At 31.4% G+C, this 22,903-nt stretch overlaps 1 protein-coding gene and 1 long non-coding RNA gene across 3 annotated transcripts in view; one reads left to right on the top strand and one right to left on the bottom strand.

Moving 5' to 3' along the window:
- Nucleotides 1-22,903, top strand: part of stops (SOCS domain-containing protein stops) — a 160,151-nt gene that overhangs the window by 126,507 nt on the left and 10,741 nt on the right. The gene's annotated exons all lie outside the window — the stretch shown is intronic.
- LOC142221986 (uncharacterized) lies at nt 21,316-22,209 on the bottom strand. The gene is made up of 2 exons (XR_012718236.1): nt 21,631-22,209; nt 21,316-21,558 (listed from the first exon to the last, which is right to left on the bottom strand). It is a non-coding gene; the product is annotated as an uncharacterized LOC142221986 (long non-coding RNA).

Here is a 22,903-nt window from a genome sequence, read left to right as displayed (position 1 = left end):
AAATAAAATGTTGACAAAATTTCCTATGGAAATAAAATTTTGACAAAATTTTCGATAGAAATAAAATTTTGACAAAATTTTCGATAGAAATAAAATTTTGACCAAATTTTCGATAGAAATAAAATTTTGAAAAAGTTTTCTAGAGGAAATAAATTTTGACAAAATTTTCTATAGCAATAAAGTGTTGACAAATTTTTATATAGAAATAACATTTTGACAAAATTTTCCATAGAAATAAATTTTTGACAAAATTTTCTATAGAAATAAAATTTTGACCAAATTTTCGATAGAAATAAAATTTTGAAAAAAATTTCTAGAAGAAATAAATTTTGACAAAATTTTCTATAGGAATAAAATGTTGACAAAATTTTCTATAGAAATAAAAGTTGACAAAATTTTCTATAGAAATAAAATGTTGACAAAATTTTGTATAGAAATAAAATTTTGACAAATTTTTCTATAGAAATAAAATTTTGACAAAATTTTCTATAGAAATAAAATGTTTACGAAATTTTATATAGAAATAAAATGTTGACAAAATTTTGAATGGAAATCATATGTTAATAAAATTTTCTATAGAAATAAAATGTTTACAAAATGTTTACAAAAAAAATGTTGACAAATTTTGCTACAGAAATAAAATTTTGACAAAATTTTCTATAGAAATAAAATTTTGATAACATTTTCAATAGAAAAAAAAATTTGACAAAATTTTTTATAGAAATAAAATTTGGACAAAATTTTTTATAGAAATAAAATTTTGACAAAATTTTTTATAGAAATAAAATGTTGATAGAATTTTCTACAAAAATAAAATGTTGACAATATTTTGTATAGAAATCAAATTGTGGCAAAATTTTCTATAAAATTAAAAATTTGACAACATTTTCTATAGAAATAAAATTTTGATAAAATTTTCTATAGAAATAAAATTTTGACAAATTTTTCTATAGAAATAGAATGTTGACAAAATTTTCTCTAGAAATTAAATTTTTGACAAAATTTTCTATAGAAATAAATTTGTGACAAAATTTTCTATGAAAATAAAATTTTGACAAAATTTTTTATAGAAATAAACTTTTGTCAAAGTTTTCTATAGAAATAAAATGTTGATAAAATTTTCTATAAAAATAAAATTTTGACAAAATTTTTTATAGAAATAAAATTTTGACAAAATTTTCTATAAAAAAAAAATTGTGAAAACAATTTCTATAGAAATAAAATTGTGACAAAATTTTCTATAAAAATAAATTTTTTTCCAAATTTTCTATAGAAATAAAATTTTGACAAAACTTTCTATAGAAATCTTCTTCTTCTTTATTTTGCATATCCGATATTCGGATGTAAAGCGATCATACAATGTTACATTGTGTTTTTTTTTTTTTCAATTCTCATTTCCTTATAGTAATTGTGTCAGCTCTCGATAGAAATAAAATGTTGATAAAATTTTCTATAGAAATAAAATGTTGACAAAATTTTTTATAGAAATAAAATTTTGACAAAATTTTCTATAGAAATAAAATGTTGATAAAATTTTCTATAAAAAAAAATTTTTGACAAAATTTTCTATAGAAATAAAATGCTGATAAAATTTCCTACAGAAATAAAATGTTGACAAACTTTTCTATATAAATAAAATGTTGACAAAATTGTCTATATAAATAAAATGTTGACAAGATTTTCTATAGAAATAAAATTTTGACAAAATTTTCTATAGAAATAAAATTTTGACAAAATTTTCTATCGAAATAAAATTTTGACAAAATTTTCTATTGAAATAAAATTGTGACAAAATTTTCTATAGAAATGAAATTTTGAGAAAATTTTCTATAGAAATAAAATTTTGACAAAATTTTGTATAGAAATAAAATTTTGACAAAATTTTGATAAAATTTTCTATAAAAATAAAATTTTGACAAAATTTTCTATAGGAATAAAATTTTGAAATAATGTCTATAAATTTTTGAAAATTTTATAAATTATAAAAATAATGTTTTGACAAAATTTTCTATAGAAATAAATTTTTTTTAAGAAATAAAATTTTGACAAAATTGTAAAATGTTTATAAAATTTTCTATAAAAAAATTTCTATGACAAAATTTTCTATAGAAAAAATTGAAAATGTTTCCATTGGAATGTTGAGGCCTTTAACATTTAGAAATATTCACATACCCATATAGGATTGTCTGTGAAATTCTTCTACTAAATATGTATCGGCTACTGTATTATTTGCGTTTCGTATTTTTACAGATACCAGGTAATTTTCATGATGACAACTTTTTTGGTCGTTATATTACCTTTTATTACATGACATCCATGGCATTCATTTGTTCGTTCGTCCTTTCGTTAATTTAATTTCATTTCACATTGGTTGTCGAATAAATTTGAGTTTTCACAAAAAAAAAAAGAAAGTAGAAACTTTCACCATTGAGTGCGAAGAGAAAAGCTTTTTTGTGCTTACATTAAAAATGTCATCGTAAAGTTTATTCAACTCGTCATCATTAGAGCTATATTATTTAAGTAATTTACGAAGAAAATGTAAATTATTTGCTTCCTGTGCTGCGTTTTTTTTGCGTCAACACCCCCATCTCAACGCTTATATGCGTTTTGAGGATAATGATGGTGATGATGATGAAAGAGGATTACATGTTCCTTCCGGCCGGAAGTTCTTTTATGTATAGGAGAATATATATTTCTTTCTTTGTCTTCATATTACGAGAAGAACATTAGAGATGTCACAGGTTTACAAAAAAAACTTTTGTCAGTCTTTTTTTGTTTTTAACAAGACATTAAAGTGGGTTGTTTATGGGATAATGTTTTAAAAAGTTTTTCTGGTTTTCTTTGAGGCTAAAGTGTGAAGATTGCCATGTAATTATGGAAGTTATGACAATAATGACAAAGAATTGGAATATGAGATGCTGTTAAAGTGTAATGAGCTCCGTATTATTTAGTTTCGAAAGCAAGTATTAATTTTTTACGAATGCCTGTTTATTTTCGTAATTAATACGTCTTGGAATAGTGAGTCGAAGGAAAGCTAATACAACTTATTATTTTATAGACAGAAATTAAATTAAAATTTTCCGAATCCGATAGCTTGTAGCGTGATTTCAACAGACGGACGGATAACGCTAGGTCGACTATATTAGCTTTTCGAAGTCTGAGATCAATATTTCTATGTGTTACAAACGGAATGACAAAGTTAGTATACCCCGATCCAATGGTGGAAGGTATAAAGTGTCGTAACGTAATATCACACGCTGCACGAAAGTGATCCTGCTGTATTTGACCCATTCCTGGCGAAGCATAGTCTTGAGTAAATAAAAAATTGGTATTTTTAGTGCAAACTCTAATCTACAAACCCTACTCCCAAGCGCAAAAGTCCTCCGGATTGAGAGCCAGAGATTTTGATGCAGTACAAATAATGCGATGAACCTCCTTTTAAGTCATTCTTGGTAAATAGTAGTGAAATTCTGAGTCGATCTAAGCATGTCCGTCCGTCCGTCATTTGAAATCACGCTAACTTCCGAACGAAAAAAGCTATCGACTTGAAGCTTGGCACAAGTACTTGTTATTGATGTAGGTCGGATGGTATTGCAAATGGGCCATGTCGGTCAACTTTTACGTATAGCCCCATATAAACTGACCCCCAGATTTGGCTTGCGGAGCCTCTAAAAGAAGCATATTTCATTCGATCTGGCTGAAATTTGGTACATGGTGTTGGTATATGGTCTCTAACAATCATGTTATATAAAATTATGGGCCATATCGGTCTATAATTATATATAGCCCCCATACCAACCGATTCCCAGATTTAGCTTGCGGAGCCTCTAAGAGAAGCAAATTTCGTCCTATCCAGCTGAAATTTGGTACATGGTGTTAGTATATAGTCTCTAACAACCATGGAAAAATTGGTCCACATAATTATATATAGCTTCCATATAAACCGATCCCCAGATTTTACCTCCGGAGCCTATTGGAGGAGCAAATTTCATCCGATCCTGTTAAAATTTGGAATGTGGTTTTAGTATATGGTCTTTAACAACCATGCAAAAATTGGTCCACATCGGTCCATAATTATATGTAGCCCCCATATAAACCGATCCCCAGATTTGGCTTGCGGAGCCTCTAAGAGAAGAAAAAATTGGTCCACATCGGTCCATAATTACATATAGCCCCATATAAACCGATCCCCAGATTTGACCTTCGGACCTTATTGGAGAAGCAAAACTCATCCGATCCGGTTAAAATTTGCAATGTGGTTTTAGTATATGGTCTTTAACAACCATGCAAAAATTGGTCCACATCGGTCCATAATTACATATAGCCCCATATAAACCGATCCCCAGATTTGACCTTCGGAGCCTATTGGAGGAGCAAAACTCATCCGATCCGGTTAAAATTTGGAACGTGGTTTTAGTATATGGACTTTAACAACCATGCAAAAATTGGTCCACATCGGTCCATAATTATATATAGCCCCCATATAAACCGATCCCCAGATTTGACCTTCGTAGCCTATTGGAGGAGCAAAACTCATCCGATCCCGTTAAAATTTGGAATGTGGTTTTAGAATATGGTCTTTAACAACCATGCAAAAATTGGTCCATATCGGTCCATAATTATATATAGTCCCATATAAACCGATCCCCAGATTTGACTTCCGGAGCCTCTTGGAGGAGCAAATTTCATCTGATCCGGTTGAAATTTGGTACGTGGTTTTAGTATATGGTCTTTAAAACCATGCAAAAATTGGTCCACATCGGTCCATAATTATATATAGCCCCCATATAAACCGATCCCCAGATTTGACCTTCGGAGCCTATTGGAGGAGCAAAACTCATCCGATCCGGTTAAAATTTGGGACGTGGTTTTAGTATATGGACTTTAACAACCATGCGAAAATTGGTCCATATCGGCTCATAATTATATATGTAGTCCCCATATAAACCGATCCCAAGATATGACCTCCGGAGCCTCTTGAAATTTGGTACGTGGTTTTGTTATATGGCCTTTAAAACCCATGCAAAAATTGGTCCAAATCGGTCCATAATTATATGTAGCCCCCATATAAACGGATCCACAGATTTTGCTTGCGGAGCCTCTTGGAGAGCTAAACTTAGTTCATATCGATCCAATCACACAAAAATTGGTCCATATCAGTTCATAATTGTATTTAGCCCCCATATAAATCGACCCTCCATGTTTCACTTTTGGCTGTCTAATTACCACGCAACAGTTCATATCCGTTCGTAATTATTTATACACTCCCTATATATACCGATTAAGAACTGAATTATATACGTATTTAATCGGCCTTCTTTTAATCTAATATGTACCCCGTATGGACTAACTTACAATTTAGAAGACGATGTTAAGAAGTTTTCAGATACCTTGTCATCGGTTAGTAATACCACAACCCAAGTAATTTGATTGTGGATGACAGTCTTTAGTAGAAGTTTCTACGCAATCCATGGTGGAGGGTACATAAGATTCGGTCTGGCTGAACTTACTGCCGTATATACTTATTTAATATAAAATAGTAAAATTTTCCTCTGCACTTAGTAATTTTAAAGTTTCGTTTGCACATATCGTCTCTCCGAATAATTTTAACAGAAGCAATTTCAGCAGTTAAGTTCTTAACTGGAATATGGAATATATAGACAAGATGCCCATAGTACGACTTAAAAGTTTTTTAGCTAACGTAGCTTCATGAAAATAGGGGGTAAGTCTTAGTTTAAAATGTTATTTAATTTTTGAATAGTTTGTTTTGTGACAATGTAAAGAAAACATAAGACTATAAATGAAAGATATGTACATTTGCTCTTGATGACATTTTCTTTAAATTGACCTTCTTTATTAAAAGTCCCAGATGACATATAAGCCACAATTACCAAACTCCCCACCTCCATCTTGCCACAAAACCATGTGTTGCAATATTCCTCTTCCAACACAATATTATGTCGTTATTTCTCCATTTATAAGGATTCAATTTTGTGCCATCTATTCGTTTACTTTACTGTAGTAGTGGCAATTTATGGTCTCTCTCTTTTGCAACTCAAGGCAATAAATTTTACGATTTTTCAATATTTTATCAAGAAAACTTTAAGTAAATCTTACAAAGCCAATGGAAAAAATGCATGAAAAGGAAATTGCAAAAAAGTCAAATTTAATAGTAATAAAAGTTTTCCAAAAACTAAAAAATATCATTGCTATGAAATGTAGCAAAAATAAAAAATTTAATAAAGAGAAATAAAAATTCAAAAAAAAAAAAAAAAAAAAAACAAGTATATACGGCCGTAAGTTCGGCCAGGCCGGAGCTTATGTACCGTCCACCATGGATTGCGTAGAAACTTCTACTGAAGACTGTCATCCACAATCGAATTACTTGGGTTGCGGTAACACTTGCCGATGGCAAGGTATCTTAAAACTTCCTAACACCGTAATATATACCACATAGTCCATACGTGGTATATATTAAACTAAAAAAGGCCGATTAAATACGTATGTATATAATTAAGTTTAAAGTTTCTATAGAAATAAAATTTTGACATTTTCTATGGAAGTAAAATTTGGAAAAAATTTTCTATAGAAATAAAATTTGGAAAAAATTTTCTATAGAAATAAAATTTTGACAACATTTTCTATGGAAATAAAATTTTGACAAATTTTTCTATAGAAATAAAATTTTGACAAAATTTCCTATAGAAATAAAATTTTGACAATGTTTTCTATAAAAATAAAATTTTGGTAGATTATTTTTGGCTCGAGTAGCAACCATGATTATGAACCGATATGGACCAATTTTTGTGTGATTGGGGATCGCCTATATATAACTATAGACCGATATGGACCAATTATGGCCTTAACGGCCTTATACTAACACCATGTTCCAAATTTCAGCCGGATCGGATGACTTTTGCTCCTCTAAGAGGCTCCGGAGGTCAAATCTGGGTATCGGTTTATATGGGGGCTATAAATAACTATGGACCGATATGGACCAATTCTTGCGTGTTTGTTAGAGACCACATTCTAACACCATGTTCCTAATTTCAGCCGGATCGGATGACTTTTGCTCCTCTAAGAGGCTCCGGAGGTCAAATCTGGGGATCGGTTTATATGGGGGCTATATATAATTATGGGCCGATGTGGACCAATTTTTGCATGGCTGTTAGAGGACATATACTAACGCCACGTTCCAAATTTCAATCGGATCGAATGACTTTTGCTCCTCTATGAGGCTCCGCAGGTCAAATCTGGGGATCGGTTTATATGGGGGCTATATATAATAATGGGCCGATGTGGACCAATTTTTGCATGGATGTTAGAGGCCATATACTAACATCATGTACAAAATTTCAGCCGGATCGGATGAAATTTGTCTCTCTTAGAGCAATCGCAAGCCAAATCGGGGGATCGGTTTATATGGGGGCTATATGGAATTATGGACCGATATGGACCAATTTTTGCATGGTTGTTAGAGACCATACACTAACACCATGTACCAAATTTCAGCCGGATCGGATGAAATTTGCTTCTCGTAGAGCAATCGCAAGCCAAATTTGGGGGATCCGTTTATATGGGGGCTATACGTAAAAGTGGACAGATATGGCCCATTTGCAATACCATCAATAACAACTACTTGTGCCAAGTTTCAAGTCGATAGCTTGTTTCGTTCGGAAGTTAGCGTGATTTCAACAGACGGACGGACGGACGGACGGACGGACGGACGGACATGCTCAGATCGACTCAAAATTTCACCACGACCCAGAATATATATACTTTATGGGGTCTTAGAGCAATATTTCGATGTGTTACAAACGGAATGACAAAGTTAATATACCCCCATCCTATGGTGGAGGGTATAGAAACGAACCACCGACTAATACATCTACAATGGAACGATGAAAATAATTCCCATAAAATCAAGGTAGGCTGAGGGGACTCTGGCTGAAAAATATTTTCTTTTATGGAATTCTATTACAAGTCAGCATTTAGACATTCTGTCTTGGTATCCGTTATTACATTTCATCCAAAAAAGTCAAATGCCAAATGTTTTTCATTCCATTCATCGTAAAATGTGTCTGGGCGTAGGCCCATTTTGTATGAAACCATTTCATAGATACTCTTTGCCTTCAATGTCCATAAATTTTCAAGGGAAAATTTTATAAATTTACTTCGTAGTCAAAGTTTCAATAAAAAAATCTATAGCCGATTGGTGGTTATATCTCTGCATCCATTAACCATCATCATCTAGTTAATATTTTATGTTGAACAATAAAAATGAAATTAAATGTATTTTAAATTGAATTTTGTGCAAATTCCCCATCATGCGGTTGTCATTGGGTATTTGGCAAACGAGTGTCTTTAAGTGTTCCATTGTGGTTTCATGGCTCTAGACAACCTGTAGCAAAATTCCCAACAAAGATGTTATTGCCTTTAGAGAGAAAAATAAAAAAAAAAAACAATTCAATTTAATTAAATTAATTGAACAAGAACGAATTTAATTATATGTTGGCAATTAGTTGTTTAGAGCATGTACAACATGAAATAGGCAAATAATTGTATGAAATTAGCAAATGAGGTTTTGCGAGCTTGTATTTCACTTCATTACAATGGAAATTTGAGAGAAACTCTTCAGGATTCGGCAGACAACACAAGCTATTGATTTAATGACTTTGACAAATTAAAAGTTTTCTCAATTATTATATTTATACTCTACAATGTTCGTGGTACAAAAAGTTTGCCCAATCCGTACGAAGGTGGTATGATAAGTCCCTTTTTGAACAAAATACGTTCGAGAATTTTTTAAACACGTTTTTGTCATACCTATGATAACATTAGCACTAACAGAATTTTGTTCTCTGGATTAGTTCTTAGCCTTGCTAAGTCACCCACTTTGCAGTTCTCTGGTCTGGCATCCATATTAAATAAAATAGTCAGTGATCTCGTTGAGGGATTTGTGGCAGTCTATAGCCTTTTTCGAGTTAAGCAACCGAGAGTCGAGGAGATTTATTTTAGGTTGATTGTCTGAGTATATATTTGTGCCAACATATAAATTGCCCCACGTTGGGCGCCATTTTATTTATTCAAATTTATCTTCCCTCACTTAGAACTAACTATGAGGAGTTGGAACGAAGAAAAGGGATAGTTACACAGAAAAAAGTTTTAGGGAAAGAATTAACAACCTCGTACGAAAATTGAACAATATTTTATTCCAAATTTTGAGATTAATTAAATTAACAAAAATTTGCTGACACTTTTGGATTCTTAACTACCATTTATGAAATGCATCCTTCTCGAAAAGCAAAAAGTAACCAACTATAATTTGCAAAGCAAATTTCGTTGGTAAGCTCCTACAGTGAGCTCTGCACTACCCAGCAAAAAAAAAAATTGGAAGTACTTCTAAGGTCACAACATTAAAAGCACTTTCTAAAGATATCGTCCAAAGATGTTCTTTTTTAACTACTCAGGAAGTTATTTTAATTATTTTTTTATAACTCGTTTTTTCATATTTTCAAAGGGTAATTTTAACTTTTTTCGTTTCAAATATGTTAAAAACAGTCCATAAATGTCCATAATTATACCCTTCACCACTACTGTGGTACAGGGTATAATAAGTTTGTGCATTTGTATATAACGCCAAGAAATAATTGTCATAGACCCATCTTTTAGTATACCGATCGGCTTAGAATTAAATTCTGAGTCGATTTAGCGATGTCCGTCTGTCTGTCCGTCTGTCTGTATATGTAATTTTGTGCACAAAGTACAGGTCGCAGTTTAAGTCCGATCGTCTTCAAATTTGACACAACGTCTTTCTTCGGGTAGAAGACAATCGCTATTGATTTTGGAAAAAATCGGTTCAGATTTAGATATAGCTGCCATATATAGTTATCACCGATTTGATCATAATTCACGTATTTATGAACCGACGTTCTTCAAATTTTGTACATCTGAATGTTTTGTCAGTCCCGTAAAAACTGCCAAATATCAGCTAAATCGGTTCAGATATATATATATATATATAGCTCCCATATATATCTTTCGTCCGATTTGGACTTATATGGCCCCAAAAGCGAGAGTTTTGCCCTGATTTGCTTCAAATTTTGCACAACGAGTACGTTTAATATTGCCAAATTTAATTAAATTGTGCCAAATTTAGTTGAAATCGGTTCAGAGTTAGATATAGCTCTCATATATCTTTCGTCCGATTTTGACTTATATGGCTTCAAAAGCCAGAGTTTTGCCCTGATTTGATTAAAATTTTGTACAAGGAGTACGTTTAATAGTATCGTTAATTGTGCCAAATTTAGTTGAAATCGGTTCAGATTTAGATATAGCTCCCATATATATCTTTCGACCGATTTGGACTCATATGGCCCCAAAAGCCAGAGTTTTGCCCTGATTTGCTTCAAATTTTGCACAACAAGTACGTTTAATAGTATCGTTAAGTGTGCTTAATTTGGTTAAAATAGGTTCCGATTTAGATATAGCTCCCATATATATCTTTCGTCCGATTTGGATTTATAAGGCCTCAAAAGCCAGAGTTTTGCCCTGAGTTGCTTGAGATTTTGCACAAGGAGTACGTTTTATAGTATCTCTAATTGTGCAAAATTTAGTTGAAGTCGGTTCAGATTTAGATATAGCTCCCATATATATCATTCGCCCGATTTGGAGTAATATGCGCACAGAGGCAAAAGTGCTACTCTGATTTACGTGAAATTTTGCAGAGGGAGTAGAATTGAACTTGAAACTTTGCACAGGCAGTAGAATTAAGGCGTGTTTATTTTGGTTGAAATCGGTTCAGATTTTAATACAGCTCCCATATATATTTTTCGCCCGATTTTCCGTCATATAACCACAGAGGTCAAAGTTGTAATCCGATTTATGTGAAATTTTGCACAGGAAGTAGAATTGACATAGTAACTATGCATATGAAATTCGATTGCAATCGGTTCAGATTTCGATATAGATTCCATATATATGTTTTTCCAATTAAGGTAAAACTGGCCGAAATACCTACATTTTCCTTATCAAATCGCCACTGCCAAGTCGAAAACTTATCAGAATGACTCAAATTTTCCTATTACTCTATTACACATCTATCGACCGATAAATCATAAATACACTTGCTAAGTTGCCTCAAAATTGGTTCATATTTAAATGTTTCCTATATTTTTTTTACTAACATTGTGTTCCGCCACAGCGCATTAGCCGACTTAAATGTAAATAAATTTATAAGTATTGCAGAACTCTGTACAGATCTGCTCAGATATACAGAATATATGTGTATGGATTCATATAGCATCCAACACATTGGACGGATTTGATATGGTATCGAAAATGTGGACTTACAAAGTGGTGAAGGGTATAACATAGTCGGCCCCGCCCGACTTTAGACTTTCCTTACTTGTTTTTTTTTTTTTTAATTTTGTCAAGAAAAATTATAAATACATTCTAAAACAAGTATGTACGGCCGTAAGTTCGGCCAGGCCGAAGCTTATGTACCCTCCACCATGGATTGCGTAGAAACTTCTACTGAAGACTGTCATCCACAATCGAATTACTTGGGTTGCGGTAACACTTGCCGATGGCAAGGTATCTTAAAACTTCCTAACACCGTAATATATACCACATAGTCCATACGTGGTATATATTAAACTAAACAAGTATATACGGCTGCAAGTTCGGCCAGGCCGAAGATTATTTACCCTCCACCATGGATTGCGTAGAAACGTCTACTGAAGCCGATGGCAAGGTATCATAAAACTTCCTAACAACGTAATATATACCACATAGTCCATACGTGGTATATATTAAACTACAAAAGGGCCGATTAAATACGTATATAATTAAGTTTAAAGTTTCTATAGAAATAAAATTTTGACAAAATTTTCTATAAAAGTAAAATTTGGAAAAAATTTTCTATAGAAATAAAACTTGGAAAAAATTTTCTATAAAAGTAAAATTTGGAAAAAAATTTCTATAGAAATAAAACTTGGAAAAAATTTTCTATAGAAATAAAATTTGGAAAAAATTTTCTATAGAAATAAAATTTTGACAAAATTTTCTATAGAAATAAAATTTTGACAAAATTTCTATTGAAATAACATTTTGACAATGTTTTCTATAAAAATAAAATTTTGGTAGATTATTTTTGGATCGAGTGGTAACCACGATTATGAACCGATATGGACCAATTTTTGAGTGATTGGGGATCGGCTATATATAACTATAGACCGATATGGACCAATTATGGCATGGTTATAAGCGGCCTTATACTAATACCACGTTGCAAATTTCAACCGGATCGGATGAATTTTGCTCCTCCAAGAGGTTCCGGAGATCAAATCTGGGGAACGGTTTATATGGGGGCTATATATAATTATGGACCGATATGGACCAATTCTTGCGTGTTTGTTAGGGACCACATTCTAACACTATGTTCCAAATTTCAACCGGATCGGATGAATATAGCTCCTCCAAGAGGCTCCGGAGGACAAATCTGGGGATCGATTTATATGGGGGCTATATATAATTATGGACCGATATGGACCAATTCTTGCATGGTTGTTAGAGACCATATACTAACACCACGTACCAAATTTCAACCGGATCGGATGAATTTTGCTCCTCTAAGAGGCTCCGGAGGTCAAATCGGGGGATCGGCTTATATGGGGGCTATATATAATTATGGACCGATATAGACCAATTTTTGCATGGTTCTTAGAGACCATATACTAACACCATGTACCAAATTTCAGCCGGATCGGATGAAATTTGCTTCTCTTAGAGCAATCGCAAGCCAAATTTGGGGGTCCGTTTATATGGGGGCTATACGTAAAAGTGGACCGATATGGACCAATTTTTGCATGGTAGTTAGAGACCATATACTAACACCACGTACCAAATTTCAGCCGGATCGGATGAAATTTGCTTCTCTTAGAGCAATCGCAAGCCAAATTTGGGGGACCGTTTATATGGGGGCTATACGTAAAAGTGGACCGATATGGCCCATTTGCAATACCATCCGACCTACATCAATAACAACTACTTGTGCCAAGTTTCAAGTCGATAGCTTATTTCGTTCGGAAGTTAGCGTGATTTCAACAGACGGACGGACGGACGGACGGACATGCTCAGATCGACTCAGAATTTCACCACGACCCGGAATATATATACTTTATGGGGTCTAAGAGCAATATTTCGATGTGTTACAAAACGGAATGACAAAGTTAATATACCCCCATCCTATGGTGGAGGGTATAAAAATTGCAAATTTTTGGAAATATTTGAGGTCAAAAGTTTCGAACAAAGGTTAGAATGCATTAAAAATCATAAAAAATTAGAAAAATTATTCAATTTGCAAAATATCACAATTTTTGTTTAATTTACATCCAAAACACTGAATTCGGATCACACCTTAAGAATTGAAGCAAATTCAGTGCAACGGCTGTGGAAATAGTGAACATCCGTCCTATGACAATCCCATGTTAAATTCATCGCTTCTGCGCCAATTTGGCACCACTTCCGGATCCAAAAATCACATTTTCACTACTTTTTTGGCGATGATTTTTTTTCTGAGTACACACAAAAAATATTTTCTCATTCAATCACGAAATTAATTGACCCAATTAATGTTTTAATTGAAATGTCTTCAATCACAGAAATGATAGTATCAATTAAATTGATTGACAGCCAATTAAAAAATTAATTGATCCAATTAAAAAATTAATTGATACAATTAATTTGTGTGGTTGATTTTTTTTTTAATTAAAAAATTTGTTGATTCAATTAAATTTTTAATTGAATATTTATTAAGACTCAATTAAGATTTTAATTGGAAAAATTTTCGTAAAAATTTTTTCTGTGTAGTTAATATTTTCTCTAATTACATATGGAAATTTTTCCCCGACTTTCAAAAAGCGTATGCCAAAACCTCTATCCTTTCTTTTTATAAGGAAACTGGAAGGTTGTTTGTAGTTAATTCCAAAGAAGAAGCGATGGAACTCCTCCTTGGGCCACAAACTGGTTTTAAATCTTTTCCATCCAATTTTGTAGATATTAAAGATTTTCTGAATTTTTGCCTAATGAACTACGTTCCCGACAAACTTATTCTGTATTGTAAAAAGTACGCCAATAAAAATTTTAAAAAGTTCCAATCACTTTTATTTATTTTAGTCTAATTTGCTAAGATTTCACGAAAATTTACCTTAATAGATAAAATTTTAAATTACAAAATAATCATTATGCCATTCCACTAATATTTAATACATTTTTATTGCGAATACTTCCCCCCATCACATAACCCTTACAACGGATCATAAATTTAAACTTAAAATCGATTAATGTATAAATTATTCATAATAATTGTCCATTTGGCAAATTGATAAACTACAGCCCGCGATAATCTTGTACTTATATTGTCAATCAACAAAATAAAACTTTCCCCATTTACATTTATTCTTGTTAATTGCTGACACCTTGAACGTGAAATGGTGCGGAATAGCTGACATGATGAAATATATGGCGTGGCTTAGCTGTCAAGTGTTGGACAAGTATTGAACTGTTTGAAATTGGAATGATAGGGATGAAAGACAAGACAGAAGAAATTTATGGCGTGACTGAAAACTGATTTAGCGTCACTGCATGTATTGAATGTATAATTTTTTTTTTTTTTGTAATCGGATCAATCAACCCAGTTTGGAACAATAGAAAGGCATCTTACAATTTCCAAGTATTACTACTGCAATAACGAAATGACACCATGATTTGTTACTACTTGGTAGATTAGTAGAACTCTTGATGTATTGGTAGATTTTGCGAAACATTCCTTCCCCACCAAAGAGGTACTTCAATTATCTAAAGAAATAAAATTTTGATAAAATTTTCTATAGAAATAAAGTTTTGACAAAATTTTATAAAGAATAAAATTTTGACAAAATTTTCTAAAGAAATAAAATTTTTACAAAATTTTCAATAGAAATAAAATTTTGACAAAATTTCCTATATAAATAAAGTTTTGACAAAATTTCCTATTGAAATAAAATTTTGACAAAATTTTCTAAAAAAAATAAAAATATTCTTTAGAAATAAAATTTTGACAACACTTTCTATAGATATAAAATTTTGACAAAATTTTCTATAGAAATAAAATTTTGATAAAATTTTCTATAGAAATAGAATTTTGACAAAATTTTCAACCAATAAAATTTTGACAAAATTTTCTACAGAAATAAAATTTTGATAACATTTTCTTTAGAAATAAAATTTTTACAAAATTTTCTATAGAAATAGAATTTTGACAAAATTTTCTATAGAAATAGAATTTTGACAAAATTTTCTATAAATATAAAATTTTGACAAAATTTTCCATAAAAATAAAATTTTGACAAAATTTTCTATAGAAATAAAATTTTGACAAAATTTTCTATAGACATCAAATTTTGACAAAATTTTCTATAAAAATAGAATTTTGACAAAATTTTCTCTAGAAACAAAATTTTGACAAAATTTTCTATAGAAATAAAATTTTGACAAAATTTTCTATAGAAATAAAATTTTGACAAAATTTTCTATAGAATTAAAATTTTGGCAAAATTTTCCATAGAAATAAAATTTTGACAAAATTTTCTATAGAAATAAAATTTTGACAAAAATGTCCATAGAAATACAATTTTGACAAAATTTTCTATAAAAATAGAATTTTGACAAAATGTTCTATAAAAATAAAATGTTGACAACATTTTCTATAGAAATAAAATTTTGTTGTTTTTTTATATCAGCATAAAACCGTTGTGTTGACTAAACTACAAGAGTAGATTAACCAACAGAGGAAAATAATGTTTGTCAAATTTATTTGGGCAAAGCCCTATAGACTGCAAGATGGTTCGATGGACGCACGTTTCGGAATTACCACATTCCACATCAGCAGCCTCTACTTGCAGCAAAACTATCAACCAATTATAAGAATAAATTCAGGCAGTTCACTTAACCCAAAGTGAACCACATTTGTACCCTCCGCAAAAAGGTTTATGATAGCGGGCTTATGCCGAATTAAATTCATACAAATATCTCTCTTTTCCTTTGCCACCATCAAATCATCGATTTGAGTGCAGTTGGCTGAGTTTATTTTGAGCGTGGTTCCTCTTACTTCATTCATGTTTTGTTTTTATACCCTTCACCACTACTGTGGTACAGGGTATAAGATTGTGCATTTGTATGTAACACCAGAAGGAAAAGTCTGAGACCCATCGTTTAGTATACCGATCGTCTTAGAATTAAATTCTGAGTCGATTTAGCGATGTCCGTCTGTCTGTATATGTAATTTTGTGTGCAGATTAAGTCCTATCGTCCTCAAATTTAGCACAGAGTTTTACATGGGCTCAAAGACAATCGCTATTGATTTAAAAAAAAAAATCAGTTCAGATTTAGATATGGCTGTTATATATATTTATCACCGATCTTGTCATAATTGACGTATTTATCGACGTATTTTCTCAAAATTTCTGGCAGCCAAATATTTTGAGGCTTTCGTAAGATATGCAAAATATCAGCCAAATCGGTTTAGATTTAGATATAGGTCCCATATATATCTTTCGAAATTAATTGATCCAATTAAAAAATTAATTGATACAATTAATTTGTGTGGTTGATTTTTTTTTTAATTAAAAAATTTGTTGATTCAATTAAATTTTTAATTGAATATTTATTAAGACTCAATTAAGATTTTAATTGGAAAAATTTTCGTAAAAATTTTTTCTGTGTAGTTAATATTTTCTCTAATTACATATGGAAATTTTTCCCCGACTTTCAAAAAGCGTATGCCAAAACCTCTATCCTTTCTTTTTATAAGGAAACTGGAAGGTTGTTTGTAGTTAATTCCAAAGAAGAAGCGATGGAACTCCTCCTTGGGCCACAAACTGGTTTTAAATCTTTTCCATCCAATTTTGTAGATATTAAAGATTTTCTGAATTTTTGCCTAATGAACTACGTTCCCGACAAACTTATTCTGTATTGTAAAAAGTACGCCAATAAAAATTTTAAAAAGTTCCAATCACTTTTATTTATTTTAGTCTAATTTGCTAAGATTTCACGAAAATTTACCTTAATAGATAAAATTTTAAATTACAAAATAATCATTATGCCATTCCACTAATATTTAATACATTTTTATTGCGAATACTTCCCCCCATCACATAACCCTTACAACGGATCATAAATTTAAACTTAAAATCGATTAATGTATAAATTATTCATAATAATTGTCCATTTGGCAAATTGATAAACTACAGCCCGCGATAATCTTGTACTTATATTGTCAATCAACAAAATAAAACTTTCCCCATTTACATTTATTCTTGTTAATTGCTGACACCTTGAACGTGAAATGGTGCGGAATAGCTGACATGATGAAATATATGGCGTGGCTTAGCTGTCAAGTGTTGGACAAGTATTGAACTGTTTGAAATTGGAATGATAGGGATGAAAGACAAGACAGAAGAAATTTATGGCGTGACTGAAAACTGATTTAGCGTCACTGCATGTATTGAATGTATAATTTTTTTTTTTTTTGTAATCGGATCAATCAACCCAGTTTGGAACAATAGAAAGGCATCTTACAATTTCCAAGTATTACTACTGCAATAACGAAATGACACCATGATTTGTTACTACTTGGTAGATTAGTAGAACTCTTGATGTATTGGTAGATTTTGCGAAACATTCCTTCCCCACCAAAGAGGTACTTCAATTATCTAAAGAAATAAAATTTTGATAAAATTTTCTATAGAAATAAAGTTTTGACAAAATTTTATAAAGAATAAAATTTTGACAAAATTTTCTAAAGAAATAAAATTTTTACAAAATTTTCAATAGAAATAAAATTTTGACAAAATTTCCTATATAAATAAAGTTTTGACAAAATTTCCTATTGAAATAAAATTTTGACAAAATTTTCTAAAAAAAATAAAAATATTCTTTAGAAATAAAATTTTGACAACACTTTCTATAGATATAAAATTTTGACAAAATTTTCTATAGAAATAAAATTTTGATAAAATTTTCTATAGAAATAGAATTTTGACAAAATTTTCAACCAATAAAATTTTGACAAAATTTTCTACAGAAATAAAATTTTGATAACATTTTCTTTAGAAATAAAATTTTTACAAAATTTTCTATAGAAATAGAATTTTGACAAAATTTTCTATAGAAATAGAATTTTGACAAAATTTTCTATAAATATAAAATTTTGACAAAATTTTCCATAAAAATAAAATTTTGACAAAATTTTCTATAGAAATAAAATTTTGACAAAATTTTCTATAGACATCAAATTTTGACAAAATTTTCTATAAAAATAGAATTTTGACAAAATTTTCTCTAGAAACAAAATTTTGACAAAATTTTCTATAGAAATAAAATTTTGACAAAATTTTCTATAGAAATAAAATTTTGACAAAATTTTCTATAGAATTAAAATTTTGGCAAAATTTTCCATAGAAATAAAATTTTGACAAAATTTTCTATAGAAATAAAATTTTGACAAAAATGTCCATAGAAATACAATTTTGACAAAATTTTCTATAAAAATAGAATTTTGACAAAATGTTCTATAAAAATAAAATGTTGACAACATTTTCTATAGAAATAAAATTTTGTTGTTTTTTTATATCAGCATAAAACCGTTGTGTTGACTAAACTACAAGAGTAGATTAACCAACAGAGGAAAATAATGTTTGTCAAATTTATTTGGGCAAAGCCCTATAGACTGCAAGATGGTTCGATGGACGCACGTTTCGGAATTACCACATTCCACATCAGCAGCCTCTACTTGCAGCAAAACTATCAACCAATTATAAGAATAAATTCAGGCAGTTCACTTAACCCAAAGTGAACCACATTTGTACCCTCCGCAAAAAGGTTTATGATAGCGGGCTTATGCCGAATTAAATTCATACAAATATCTCTCTTTTGTCCTTTGCCACCATCAAATCATCGATTTGAGTGCAGTTGGCTGAGTTTATTTTGAGCGTGGTTCCTCTTACTTCATTCATGTTTTGTTTTTATACCCTTCACCACTACTGTGGTACAGGGTATAAGATTGTGCATTTGTATGTAACACCAGAAGGAAAAGTCTGAGACCCATCGTTTAGTATACCGATCGTCTTAGAATTAAATTCTGAGTCGATTTAGCGATGTCCGTCTGTCTGTATATGTAATTTTGTGTGCAGATTAAGTCCTATCGTCCTCAAATTTAGCACAGAGTTTTACATGGGCTCAAAGACAATCGCTATTGATTTAAAAAAAAAAATCAGTTCAGATTTAGATATGGCTGTTATATATATTTATCACCGATCTTGTCATAATTGACGTATTTATCGACGTATTTTCTCAAAATTTCTGGCAGCCAAATATTTTGAGGCTTTCGTAAGATATGCAAAATATCAGCCAAATCGGTTTAGATTTAGATATAGGTCCCATATATATCTTTCGTCCGATTTGAAGTTATATGGCCTTCAAAGCCAGAGTTTTGCCCTGATTTTCTTCAAATTTTGCACAAGGAGTACGTTAATAGTATCATTAAGTGCACCAAATTTCGTTGAAATTTGGTTAAAATCATTTCAGATTTAGATTTAGCTCCTATATCTTTCGCCCGATTTAGACTCATAGGTGTGCCGAATATACGTATTGTGTATCGGTACAGTTTTTGATATAGTCCCCTTATAAAGCGGGCCTCCGATTTGGGGTCTAGATTATACAACCACAATTAGATGTGCTGAATGCTATGTGTATCCTCCCATGTTTTGGTATAGTCCCCATTACACCGAACTCCCGATTTAATTCCTAGGGTTTCTAGAAATTGTAGTTTTTATCCGATTTGCCACAAATTAAACAAAATATAGTGGCATTTTAGACCCAAAAAAAGTGTATATGATTTAGTTTTTATCGGTCCATTTGGTAAGGCCTCCATATAGACCGATTCCTCTTCTTGAAGGTATAAAAGGCGCACAGATCATGAAAATTACTTGAAACTGAATGCAAAATTTCCAGATTTTACTTCTCGTAATCATTTAAATAATTGGGATGAAAAACTACAGATTTTAGATTTTAAATCGAGGCGTTATTTCATCATTTTCTTGCACACTTACAAGAGATGTTTATGATTCCTCTAAAACTCAACCAAAAAATGGTTCTTATAAATTCAGAATCTGATCTAGTCTTCATAGGTAAAACCTTTACATTTATCGGTGGGAAGCGTACTGGTTGAACTGATCTGCTTGGGAAAATATCTGTCTTCAAACCCCCCTGAAATTTTCAAGGGAAACTGTTAAATTTGATTCATGGTGGTGGGTAATTAGGATTCGGCCAGACCGAATCTTAGATACCCACCTATTTTTTTTTATTCAAATCGGATAGAAAATACAATTTCTAGACGCCCAAGAAGTAATATCGGGAGATCGGTCTATATGGGGGCTATGCCAAAACATGGACCGATACATCCCATTGTCGGCACACCTATTTCTGGTCATAAAATACCTCTAGATTTAAAATTTCCTGCAAATCGGGTAGTAAATAGTTTGTAGGAGCCCAAGAAATAAAATCTGGAGATCGGTCTATATGGGGGCTATACCAAACCATGGACCGATATAGCCCATCTTCGAACTTGACCTGCCTGCAGACACAAAACGAGTTGTGCAAAATTTCAGCACGATTGCTTCATTATTGAAGACTGTAGCGTGATTACAACAGACAGACAGCCAGACAGACGGACATCGTTATATCGTCTTCGAATTTCTCCCTGATCAAGGATATATATACTTTATATAGTCGGAAATCGATATTTCGATGTGTTATAAACGGAATGACAAACTTACTATACCTCCGTCAACATTTTATGGTGGTGGATGTAATAAAACCGAATTTCGTTTGAAACTATCACATGTGACGTATACGTATTGTAAACCATCTTAACATTGAATATAATCCATACGCTCTAGAGTACCATTGAATGAATACAATTTCGCACACAACAAGCATTCGCCAGCCTCCTTATATCCCGCTTGTTCTGGGAAGCAGCGAATACCTAACTATATAGCTACTAATTTATAAACACCCCTACTTACGCTCCGCATTACACCCCATGTGTTTTAGCGGAGAGTTTAACGAGAACATGTCGCTGAATATAACCAATAGACTATTCTCTGCATTATCGATAACCACCAATTTGGTAGCTGAAAATTCACACATAATTTGTACACACGTCTCTACCCACTGAAAAGGATAGTGAAAAAATGCTAGCTAAATAAGCACTAATTTTGCTAGAATGATTTTTATAGTTTTTTATTAAGCCAAATTTATATTTGGACTTTAACTAAATATGTTATTTAGTTTATAAGTAAAATAGTTAAGTTATGACTATACAAACAACAAGGAATTATTTTAATATTCGTGGTAAGACGCATTTACTTTCAAATTGGCACTTCTTTTGTCGCTGCATTGTTAGGCGTATGTGTTGCTATGGAGGTCCAATCCTGCTAGAAAGTAAAGAAACTGCACCTGAAATTTGAATATAAATATGAATTAAATATAGGTGCTATATAATAGAATTATTACTATTTTTTTACTTACATTTTTCTTTCGTTTTGATTACCCTATGAGAACTCCGTGTCCGACCAAACCATTTGCAACCCAGAGAACAACTAAACAAGTTATGAGAAGTGGATATTTTGTGACGTCTTCTAGCGGGATTTTGCTTATTTTTGTTCAGTAAACCAAACTTCACCTTACGATTGTATCATATCTTTTTATGCATTACGCGTAGCCACCGAAACTCTATTCCGATCATAAGTGTGTGTTTTTGTTTAGTTTTGCTAGAGACACTATTTTATACATTACTTTTAGATACCAAAATTAAATGGTCCCTGGATTATATTTTTGAATTTCTCTCTCATTTATTTTCTGTGAGAGAGACAGCGTATTTCTTATCGATTTCATCCTCAACTGGTAATGCCCAATATAATCTATCGATTATTTAACAGATTACTTTATGGTGCTGAATTGGATGTAATGAAAGGGTACATTATATACATACAGAAAACGGGTCTTTAGTACTTTTTGAACTCATTATTCTATACCATAATAACCTCCCGAACATTGGGAGTGCTTATATAGGTGGGGAAAATGCGACAATAGCTATTTGCCGAACAAGCGGGATGTTATTGCAACAAACGATAGCCACTCGAAAATGTGTTCAATCTTAAATGTCAAAATAATAATGCTACAAGTTTTCCCAATGTCATTAATCTGCGTTTTGCAGAAATCCCATAATATGCTTATTGGAATATTTTCTCAGTTGTCCCTGGATGAGGATAACGCACATGTGATGTGATGGTAAATGATTGATTTGAGCCTAAATGAAAATCAATGATTGGCCCAGGAGAGAGAGAGAGAGCGAGAGAGGGGGAATGAATAATCAAAGTATGTTATGGACATTTTTAATATGAAAGGATTTCTTCTTATACATATTCATCAAATTTCATTTATTTTCATCATGATAATTAATGATCAGTTTGTTTATGCATGTACACATGCTTGGGGAAAATTTATGATGTTTGTATACAATGACTTTTTAAATGTCGATAATAAATTTCACAATTTACTGCCACAAACTTTGCTTAGGCAAATATTTATTATGCGTTTTAAACATTTACGATTTGTAAGGATTTCTTTCGTATCATTCGCCACATGATGAGAAATATTTTATGGCATGCCTTTTTCTTTTATGTAAAATTACACAGAAAAAAAGTTTTATATTCTATGAGCACAATCAACTACTTTTTCAGATTTTCACAATGCGTTGTTAAAACAAGGACAATTTAATTGCTTTTTCAACTACCATTTC

This window comes from Haematobia irritans, chromosome 1 (assembly GCF_050003625.1).
Source record: "Haematobia irritans isolate KBUSLIRL chromosome 1, ASM5000362v1, whole genome shotgun sequence".
In the NCBI taxonomy this organism is placed as follows: Eukaryota; Metazoa; Arthropoda; class Insecta; order Diptera; family Muscidae; genus Haematobia; species Haematobia irritans.
The sequence above is the reverse complement of the archived record's forward strand: the minus strand, read 5'-3'. Positions and strand labels throughout refer to the sequence as shown.